The 11,053-nt window shown below is 44.8% G+C and overlaps 2 long non-coding RNA genes across 4 annotated transcripts; both read right to left on the bottom strand.

Annotated features, from left to right (window-relative positions):
• Positions 1-343: 343 nt before the first annotated feature.
• LOC120966371 (uncharacterized) lies at positions 344-5,650 on the bottom strand. Its single transcript, XR_005759893.3, has 3 exons — positions 3,985-5,650; positions 3,252-3,313; positions 344-2,096 (listed from the first exon to the last, which is right to left on the bottom strand). It is a non-coding gene; the product is annotated as an uncharacterized lncRNA (long non-coding RNA).
• Positions 5,651-6,240: 590 nt separating this feature from the next.
• LOC109733118 (uncharacterized) lies at positions 6,241-10,467 on the bottom strand. Of its 3 annotated transcripts, XR_002225551.3 has the most exons (5): positions 10,172-10,467; positions 9,938-10,090; positions 7,596-8,992; positions 6,727-6,914; positions 6,241-6,601 (listed from the first exon to the last, which is right to left on the bottom strand). It is a non-coding gene; the product is annotated as an uncharacterized lncRNA (long non-coding RNA). The 3 variants fall into 3 exon arrangements; XR_012187570.1 differs by lacking the exon at positions 6,727-6,914; XR_005759892.2 differs by lacking the exons at positions 6,241-6,601; positions 6,727-6,914 and having other exon boundaries at positions 7,479-8,992; positions 10,172-10,466.
• Between the last annotated feature and the right edge of the window lie 586 nt (positions 10,468-11,053).

The following is an 11,053-nucleotide window of genomic DNA, read 5'->3' as shown; positions in this document are numbered from 1 at the left end:
GGAGTCGGCCGAGCGGTACGTGGAGCAAGCTGAAGGCTTCCACGGAGAGCACATTGAGGCCTGCCCCCTCGTCGATGAGGGTCTTGGTGACTGCTACATTGAAGATGGTGGGCGTGCAGAGCATCAGGAGAGCGCCTGAGCCTGCAGCGATTGCCGGGTGGTCCTCTGAACTGAAGGTGAGGTCAGCCTGGGGCACCGCCCATTCCGGGGGAGCCCCCTGCTGCGCGCGAGCAGTGCCCATCTAGCGTACGAACTGCTTGACGTGGCGATCCGAGGGTGGTGACTGCGATCCACCAAGGAGGGCTGCAACGGCTGGGGGCGCCTGCGCCGCGAAGTGTGTGATGAAGAGGCTGCGCAGCTCCTCCCAGGAGGCCATAGAGGACCCCGACAGGTTGAGCAACCAGGCGCGTGGCACGCCCGCGAGGGCCATGGGGAACCAGTTGGCCATGACTTGGTCGTCGCCTCCGGCTTCGAGAACGACCTCCTCGTACGCCGGCAGGAAAGCCGCTGGATCCGCCGTGCCATCATATCGAGGCGGCATCTCTGGCTTGAACTTGTGCGGCCACCGCACGCGCCGCAAGACGGGGGTGAAGGCCCGGATTCCCATGAAGCAAGCGGGGAAGCGAAGCTTTGGTGCACCCCCTACATGGCGCGCCAAATGTCGGATTACGGGTTCCAGCAAACCCTTGAGGTTCGAACACGGGGGTGCGCACGAAGATCTCTCTCTCTCTCCCTAGCTCGCTCGCACAACAATCCCAAGGCCTAGCTCCATGAACCCAAGGAACGAGAGACACAAGAGTTTATACTGGTTCAGGCCACTGTTGCGGTGTAATACCCTACTCCAGTGTGGTGTGGTGGATTGCCTTGTAGGCTGAGGATGAACAGTACAAGGTAAGAACGGCCTCCTGAGGAGAGGAGTTGTAGAGCTCGGTGAGCTGGTGCGATGGCCTTGGTGGAATGGATCTTATCCAAGACCAGTTGCCTCCTATGGTGGTGGCTAGTCCTATTTATAGAGGCCTTGGTCCTCTTCTCAAATGTTAGGCGGGAAGGGATCCCACAACGGCCAAATTTGAAGGGAGACAACTAGTACAAGCTATCCTGACAAAAGGTGGTCTTCGCCTACCAAAGGCTCTGGTGGTGACGCCGCCGTGGGCTCCGCAGTGACCTCCGTCCTGCCGTCCTGCTGGTCTTGGTCTCGTTGCACCGATATGGAAACCTTTGCCTGACGCCTCGGGACTCCTCGCCTGCGCTTGCCCCTTTAGCACCAAAGAGGAAACTGGTACACTGCACCCGCTGGCGCCCGCCTGGCCTTGGTCGTCATGGCTCACGTCACGTGAACCTCGCGAGGTGGCCCTTGCATAGATATCTCCGCTCCTTGGGAGCCAGCCTAGTGAGGCTGCCCCTGAGGAGGTCTTGGTGTCGTCCGCCTCACGAGGGTCTTGAGTGATTGCTGCCGAAGATGGGCCGTACCAGGCTGTTGGTGGAGCCACGTCATGGGCCGCAGGCAGGCAAGTGTGGGGACCCCCGTTCCTAGGACGCCGACATATTCCTTCTAGGTTATCCACAAGGATTTCAAGGAATCTAGTGGTCAGGGGCATAAGGGTACTAGCGACCATTTACAAAAAGTTTTGAGGGGGAAGAGATCAATAGGGAAAATGTATCTTGTTTTCTGAAAAACTCAGAAGGGAAGAGAAGTATAGACAGTTTGAAAATTAGCAATAGTTTTGAAAATAGTTTTACCCTAACTAACGACCATGCTAATTAAGGCTTCCTACAGTTAGGATGGCTCTGATACTAGCTCTATGGGGACCCCGACTCATAAGTCGTGATCACCGAATGCCCGTGTACAGTGATCCCAGAGATCAATGCTCATTGAACACACGGAAATTGAATAACAAGAGTCTTACACCCAGTAAATACCGTTTTACTCAAATATGACCTTTATGGCCAAGTCTTCATAAACTTGCAACGGAAATCTTCAACGATAGCGTGAACCCAGTCATCTGCCTTAACCCTACAGGCATTCTGACTAGGAAGCGTCCTAGCTCGCATGTTCGTCACCAAAGTATTCTTCATCATATCCTTTTCTTTCATGCCTGGCCAATAAAATAACCAGTGGCAAGCTAATGAGTACTTTGAATGTACTTGCAAGCAACCCATGAATGGTAACAAAATGACATATGCATGATAATATCACTATGTTGGCATGTTGGTGGTAAGATAGTTTTTCTCATGCAAGTATGATCAACATTTATCAAGGACATGAATGCGTCTGCAATAAGTATCAAGACGTTACAAACATCAACGTCAAGGAAGATTTATGAACAACTCATGCTCAAGCTCATCGTGACATCCTCACGAATCACATCAACAATGCTACCAAACTGTGTTGTTTGTCAGAAACATATGGACATAGTCTAAGCAGCAGCACCCAACCATCCTTGACCGTGGACACGGCTATTCGAATAGTTTGACACTCTACAGAGGTTGCACACTTTACCCACAAGATCCTGGGAACTTCCGTGTCATCCACGACCCCTGGTACCTCAAGTACCTGGGGTAAGCACCCGATCACTACCTTTCCCTAGCCGTGCCTAACAAGGAGTCCACTCGATTGTTAGCAGCCCCCGTGCCAAACATTGTCACATACTAAAAAAATTTGTGGAGCCACGCTCCCGTATTCATCACATATCACAAGCACGGGGTACCAACGGTGTGTCCGGTGACCTATAAAAATAGTCATGGCCGCCCTACCTAGCACGACCCCGTCCCGAGAGTGACCACGCCACTCCCGTCACTAGTAATGCGGGCATCCATGTTAGCATGAACTAGGTAATCAATAATGCCCTTTCCCATATAAGGGTAGAGTGGTTGCGCATGTTTAGTTGGGACGGTCAACAAGTCTTAAATCTAATCTGTCTCTGTAAACAACACATATTCACTTGCTTCGGTGCACCACTTCTTCATCAAGTGATGACCTAGTTCAACATTACCCACGAGCATTAGGGGCACCGATGGGGTTTTCAAAGGATTGTAACCAAGAAATGACCATGGCATAGATGCAACATCATGCGTCAATATCAAGTATTTTTCATTGCACCTCTAGCACAAGGTAGAGCTACGAACATGCAAGTAACAACGGACATGCATCAATGCAATGTTATATCAAGTTCATAATCAACAATGTCATCATGCATACGGAAAATTTATTGATGAACAAGAGAGGTGCATCATGTCAAAGGGCTGCTTGCCTGGCTCCGCAAGATCTTCAATCCTTCTGGTCCATCTCTGAGTATTCCGTCTACTTCATCAACTAACGTCGGAAACAATCACAATAAGGAACACAACAAGGCAAAATTAAAACTGCTCTAAAAATGTGAGCTGGAATTTTCTAGGATACCTTTGGCCATATGAAAAATGACCAAAGTGTTTTTATGGTATGTGGATCAATGAGGATTTTTGAACATTTCAATATGAAGGATTCAAGGGATTTATGGATTTGCAAGAAGTATACAGAAATATTATTTTGAAAAATGAGAAAAGGACCCATTTAACAAGGAATGATTTTAGAAGCATCTAGGAGTTGGTTTCACTGGATTTTGAGTTCAAATGATTTTCCTATGAATTTGCAAAGTTGGCAATATATGGAGAAATGGACCAATATTTCATTTGGCATAGAAAGTACTGGAAAAAAATGTTCAAAATCTAAGTTTAGAACTTATAAGTATCTAGGAATGTGTATCGTGTCCTTTTGATCAAAAATGGGCTCTCTGTGATTTTCTAAAGTTTATCACAGAAATGGGAAAATGGGATATCATATATATTTGTGAAGGAAATGTTTCTGAAAAAATGTACAAGTAGCACCACGTGATAGATCATGATTTATAGAGTCACTAGGATTTTGAATCACTAAATTGGGATTACAAACGAATTGTTTAGGTATTTTACAATATTCCAAGAAAAAGAAAGAGAATAAGGAGTTACCCTTATTACGCGCTCTGGGCGAAGCGCAGCTAAATAACACCTACTGAGCTCAGCCCAGTGGCCCAGCCTCGCAGGGGAAGTGGTGGCGTCGAAGGCGTACTCCCAGGGTACGTCTGCAGTCGCGAAGGCGGTTTTCGTGGGAGCCCGTCTCCACTTAACCTGACAGAGGGGCCGGCCAAGCCGCCGCTGCCGCTTACAGGTGGGGCCCCTGCCGGTTGGTGGCGTGGTTGTCCTCTACCTCCCGCTCGAAGGAGAGGACGGGAGGCAGAGCGCACCGCCGGTGCTCGTACGGCGATAGCCGGCGCCTCCGCCCGTCTCCCGCGGCGCTCCGCCTATGGGCGAGCTCGGCGCGGAGCGGAGCATCCGCTGGGGTAGGTCACGTCCGCCGGAGGGGACCGAGGTCACCCCGGTTTTGACGGTGGCGGGGGAGGCCGTTGGCCGTCCGTGGCTCCCGGCGTTCGGGTGTCCTGGCGATGGTTTGAGGAGGTGGGGAGGATTGCCGAACTAGGGGGAGCGCGTTGGTGGTGGAATGGGAGCGAGGTGAGCTCGACGTTGCTCGAATTTGAGCGAGCCGAAGCGGCGGTCGTGCTGTGGCAGGAGGAGAAGGGAGGCACGGGAGGAGGAGTGGGATGGTCCAGGAGAATTAGGAGAGGGAGAGAGAGTGAAGGGCGTCAAGAGAGGGGCTTGGAGAGGCTCTCTATGGCAAAGCCATGGCGCACCATGGGTGTCGTCCACGGCCACGGCCAAGGCAATGCCAGAGGCTGCATTGGCACCCGGGGCCATGTCCAGGGCGTTCCTGGATATGGTCTAGGCTAAGGGGAAGAGAACGGGGGAGCGGGGAAGGGTCAGAGGCGTCGCGCGTGTGAGGCTGCCTATTGGAGCTTTCGGGCGGCCGGTGCGCATATGAGGGAGGAAGCAGGAGGGAGAAGGAAGAGGGGGACAGGGGTGTAGCATGCTGCAGACTTCGAGGTGGTCCTGCTGGCGCGCGGGGGAGAGCCGAGGTGGTCGGAGGCGTCGGGCAGAGGGCGGCTGCAGTGTCTTGGCGCACTGTAGCGCGCTCTGAGCATGCGTTTGGCATGCCCTAGCATTGTTTAAGCGGCAGGGGCATGCCCACTCGTATCTGGTAGCGCAGAGAAGTAAAGAAGTGGGGAGGGGCATTGGATGCTCTGAAGAGCCACTAGGAGAGGAGAGAGGTTGAGGGAGAGAGAGAAAGATGTTGTCCAGAGAGAGAGGGAGAGGTTTTCACCCCCAATAATGGAGCTATGAACTTGCCATTGTTACTGGAGGTAGAGTAGGACTAGGAGTAGCCCTGGTATTGAACTCAAGAAGAATCGTGGAAGGGGTCAAAATGATGATTTTGGAAAAAATGGCATAAGGTGTTTGATAAAGTTTTGAGCAAGCAAATGAATTCCACTTGACATGAGAATTAACAGGATCAAATGAAATATAGAGTTGAGATGGATCACCAAGTTTTAGTCCATTTGGAGAAAGTTGCCAATGTAACTTTGGCAAACCCTAGAAATCAACAGAAATGGGTTTTCCAAGAGTTAGTCATGCAAATCTTTTCTCCTTGATGCACCACTTGGTGTAGTGTCACCATTTGAGTATTTTAGAATGTCCACAAAAATTGAGACCAAAAGGAGTCAGTTGGCAAAGTAGAGTTGCTCAAATTTGGATCTGGACACGGATGGTTTTGGGGCACTTTTGTGAACCAAAACTATTTTGACTAGTCGTCAACCCGTGCATTCGCAATAAGTTGTATGTAATTATTTTGTTGAATGAAAACATATAACATGAAGGGGAAAAAAGTGAAACGCCCATCCATCCAGTGAAATTGCAAGCACATATGACGTGTCTCATTTTTTTATTACTTTAATTCTAAGTGACTTAAAAGGAGTCAAATAATTATTTTAACACTTTTGATTTTATTTTATTTCATTATCCTTGCTTTTATGTATATCCGATATGTGCCCGATAGAACCAAATTTTTATAATTGTTTTCAGTGATAAACTCATTCCATAATATAGAAACTTGAAGCAAGAGAACATATGTGGCCAAAAAGAGTGATTGATTAGTTGAGTTTAAGTTACATGAAAGGATCCAAAGAATTTCTTCTAACATTTCAGATTTTCTTTTTTTTCATTAACCTTGCTTCTATGTATATTGGATATGTGCCCCACAAAACATTCCATAACATATTTTGAAGCAAGAAAACATAAGAGACCAAAAGAGAGAAGATTTATCGAAAATCAGTGTTTTGAGGCTCGTATAAACTACTTGTAGAAATATATATATCAGGATGATATAAATCCCTATATAATCTGGTCGATCAATGGCATTGTTTCCTATTGCACCAAAGAAGCATGACATATGAACATGGAACTATTGTAGAAAAATCATCTACTTATTAAAAAGACAGAATGCCAAATACTTGTCAGCCTATATATTCTAGACCTATGAAATAAATCATTTCTCTAGTTAGTACACAGTTTATTTAGTGCCATTCCTATAGTCATGGGATCCTTCCATCCCATAAGGATTGTTGGGCCATCAACCATGTATCCTCGCCATGAATGGGCTCCAGCAACGACACGCGTGAGGCCGATACATGAATATCTGCAATTTTGCCACAAGCATGAACAGACAAAGAGAAAACAGAGATCAACTCTAAATAAATAGAAAAAGGAAATTATAGATCGATCAGTAGATAAAAACATTGGCATAAATGTTGCTACAATAACCTGGTCTCCACGCATCAATGGATGGTAGTCCACACGTTCATGTGTTTGCATCGCGACAAAATGAAGACCAAATGCTCACTAGAATTAATTTTAAGTTGGCTTCAAGTTGATCCTGCTTCCTAGCCCCCATAGTAGCCCGCATCAATGTTTGGCTCGTGAATTGAGTGCCCGCACCGAGAAAAATTTCTCTAGAGTTCGAGTCATACACAATTTATGCAATTAAATTAAAATGTGAAATTGAACATGCGCATCTACAATATGACAATATTCACCAGTTTTTTCATACGCCTATTGACTTATTGGATCTCAGTATGCCATAGTTTATTATTTAACATGCCTTACTCTAAGAATAATTATTATATTTTCATCACAAAATATACTATCTTTCTCCTTTATTAACGGTGTGATTCAAAAATCTTGTGTGCTTACCAAATCCACGATCTAGAACTCTGTGACATTAATATATCATGATATTTCGTGAAAACCCTGAATGGTGCGTTCTTGAAGTTTCAGAAAAATTATACATGTTGATTTGTACGGTCTACCTTTAAACGTTATTATAAAATCCTTTTTTTGTATGTCACATTCAAAGACCAATGTGTGCATCACTTTTATTTACTGTTTGCTATTTCAGATCCAGAGATAAGTATTTTTTGTCTCGGCAGCAGAATATTTGCACTCGATAGCAATCAACCACACCAATTACCTTGGAAAGAAACTAAGAAAAAGATCTGATGGACAATGTTACCATCTTTAAGAAAATAGTAGTGGTAAAATGCATAGATGAGGCATGCATGTAACATAGTTAGGTTTCATCCATAAAAAGCTACAGAGATCAAAATGCAAATCTATTAAGAAAGAGCGGGCACCTATGGTGATTGTCAACAAAATAATAGACATGGATGATATCATCGCTGGACAAAACGGTGTGACTGTTGCCATTGTTTCTCCGGCAATAGGACATCAATCCTAGCAGCAGTCATTGGAAAAATATGTCTTATCCCTGGCCGCCATGTGTGCTTGCCGACCGCTTGTACGTCCCAATAAACAGGGTTTAACTTCAGCAGCACAATGGTGCCATCTCAGTATCCAGCCAAAAAACCTGGAGAAGATCATCACAGTTAGTTAGTTGCAGTAGTAGAGAGAGAGAGAGAGCTGACTTAGCGGATGTGGTCATTAAGAGGCAAACATGACATGCTTTGCATGAAAACAATCTGGATCAAGGTGCAAAGCCATTGACGAAGCTAGTCACATAGCATCGATGGATAAGACGGCACCACCATCTCATCGACAACGTGGCAGCATGGTGTGCACTGGTCGACCCATGCGACGTCACTGCCAATCTCATCGACAACGGCAGCAATAAGAAACGGTGGCGGCGTGGCATGCACTGATAGATCCATGCAGCGGCACCACCGTCTAGTCGACAACGGTTGCTGCGTGTCATGTGTGCGCTGCTTTACCCATTATATCAAGAACAGTAGTATATATCGACTAAAAGATTATGTATATATGTACTGACTAAATAAAGTAGTATACTGGTTCACAAAAAAGGTGTTATATATTGCCTTACAAAAAATGATGTATATACTGCCATGCACAAAGAGAAGTGCACATACTACTTGGTTGTTTATGTATATAGACAAAATATAGTACAATAGTATATACTTGAAATTAGTACCTTACATACTCCCTCTGATGGTAGCATATACCACAAGGAAGATAAAAAAGGCGTCAGCTATTCTAACCAGTTCAAAAATGCAGTATAGAGTCCATGGCAAAAATGTGGTAAACACTCCATTATCACTAAGTTAGTATATACAATATCACAAAAATATTGTCCTGGTATATACTGCTTATTGACACCATACTCTGTCCCAAGCTCCCCAAGTTCACGGAAAAAACAGTAAAAAGACCGCATATTTTCAAGATTTTGCAATATAAGCTAACATTTTAAAATCCTTTCTATATACTATATGGTTGGTTTAGGACACACAGTTTAGTAAGACAGCATATAGAAAATCACAAATGTATTTAGAACTGAAAGTAAATATAAGAAGCATGACCGTATTGTTGGAGATTATAAATCCATGTCCTGTATGAAAGAAATCTCAATGAAGTAGTGTGGTAGCCTTAACTATGGTTGAAGGGATAAATCTGATTGAGCAAACTATCAAATACATGCAGGTCCATATGGCTGATGCCATGAGTTCAACAGGAGCCTGAACCCCTATCTGGCGTTGATGATGAACATCCGGCACAAGCTCTGCATTGACAGCTAAAATCATAAGCCTGCTTGGTAAGAAGAAATTCTTCAAACAACACCAATCATATGGCACACACATCAGATTGTGGAATTTCCTTATTAAGAATTCTTCAAACAACACTAATCCTATGGCACACACATCAGATTGTGGTCACATGGATGCTTTCAGATTAGTAAAAATCAAATGTCATGCTATGTCAAGCAGCTTTGAAGCCGCATTAATGATCACATCCTAAAGTGGTCCTCAAGAATCAGGATTAGATATCGATGCTCATAGTCATCAGAGCAATAGTATTTCTTTAGTGAATTAACATGCTTTTGTAATTATCGGAGCAGTAGTATTTCTTGAGTGAATTAACATGCTTTTGCCAAAAGATGCTAATCATCCATGTGACCATGTCTCTGCACCATAAACAGATGAATCATCAATGATCAGAAATATGGACGTGGAATTAATTACTCCTAGGGGGAATTAGGACAGACGTTTTCATGGCAAAGAAAGCTCAAGTTCTGCATATTAAATTGTAGTACACTGGGCAACAAAAAGCAATGCATTGGGTGTTATTCATGAGCGACAATTCACACAACTATACTGTAGTAAGCTAAATAGCAGTTGAGACCATGAACCATTTTTTTAACTAACTAAACCACCAATTATACAAAATTGTATTGTCCTCTACAGAATTGAATCTTATCGATCACTATGGACTATTAGTCCTAACTGAAGCACCTGTTAAGAAACTAACTAAACCACCATGATTGTAAAAAAAAACTATCTAAATCACCATTGCAAAGCCGAAGGACAATAGTATTGACTCGGTTCCTTGCCAAACCAAAATTTGTGTGTACTGCCCACTAACATGGCAATCCAGTGGCACTCCACCTAACACACCCGTGAATCCATTCCACCAAGTTCCATGAGAGAACTTCAGAGAAGAAAATTACCTTGCCGAGCAGCCACTTAGAACACGGACGAATTTGCTAAGCGGAGCGTGATCTTCTCTGCGTACTTCCGTGCATCAGCGGTCCGAAGAGTGGAGGGGCACAAAAGGACATTGTTGTTGCCATACGCATCGCTGCCGCAGGTGAGCAGAGCGCCTGTCGCAGACATGACGATCAGTGGGAGAGGAGGAATTGGAGCTGGAGGAAGATCAATGAATGGGACACAGTCCGCCTCACCCTTGTTCCCCGACCAGCCGCATCACCACCACGCGACCGGAAGCATCCGTTACCGCATGTTGATCCAAGAGAGGACCAAGGAGAGAGATGGTCCACGGTGGCTATGGAGGTGCTGGGATGCAACAGAGGGTGAATGCGGTGAGCAGCGGCGGTGGATGGGGCAGAGAGCGGCGGCGGATGGTCGGGATCAGGGCGGCGGCGGATCCATTGCAGGCGATGGGTGGGATGGTGGGGATGAGGTTAGGGATATGGGAGGGCTATTTTTTTAGCAGATCGGGAGGAGGGCTTCTATTTCTACAACGGTGGGCGTTTTGAGTTTTTTTTCGTGATTAAGCACATAATTAAGCGATAATTATATGGGTATCTCCACCGTAATAACTTGGTCCCATCAGATGAACGGCTCGTAAATTTTAATTAACGTGGTAATTTCTAGGAAGTCTGTAATTAGTATAGGTATAGATAGATAGATAGATAGATTCGAATAAAACTTGGCAATATCATCACATTAGTCATATGTGACTTGCTAGAATTTTCTTGGATTTATTTGACAATATTTCATACAGAAATATTTCAAATGCTTAAAATATACATAAATGGTTTTGGAGGGTTTTGTCCAATATTTTGAACATAACCACGCGTTGAAACTCATATATATGGAAAATATATGTCCACTGAGTTTCCCTAAATTTTCTCAAATATTTTTGAAACTTTAAAATAATTTGTACCTATTAAAGATCATTTCTGGCCTAAAGAAAAAGTCTTTAAATAAAGGGATAATTAGATTTATGCCCCTAGTTGTGTCCCACTCGTCTGTTTTACCCCTAATTCCCAAAAGTCACCGATTCTGTCCAAGTCACTTTGATCCTCTTATGCTTTTTCCCT

This window comes from Aegilops tauschii, chromosome 6, assembly GCF_002575655.3.
Source record: "Aegilops tauschii subsp. strangulata cultivar AL8/78 chromosome 6, Aet v6.0, whole genome shotgun sequence".
NCBI classification, from domain to species: Eukaryota; Viridiplantae; Streptophyta; class Magnoliopsida; order Poales; family Poaceae; genus Aegilops; species Aegilops tauschii.
This window is presented reverse-complemented; position numbering and strand designations above follow the sequence as displayed.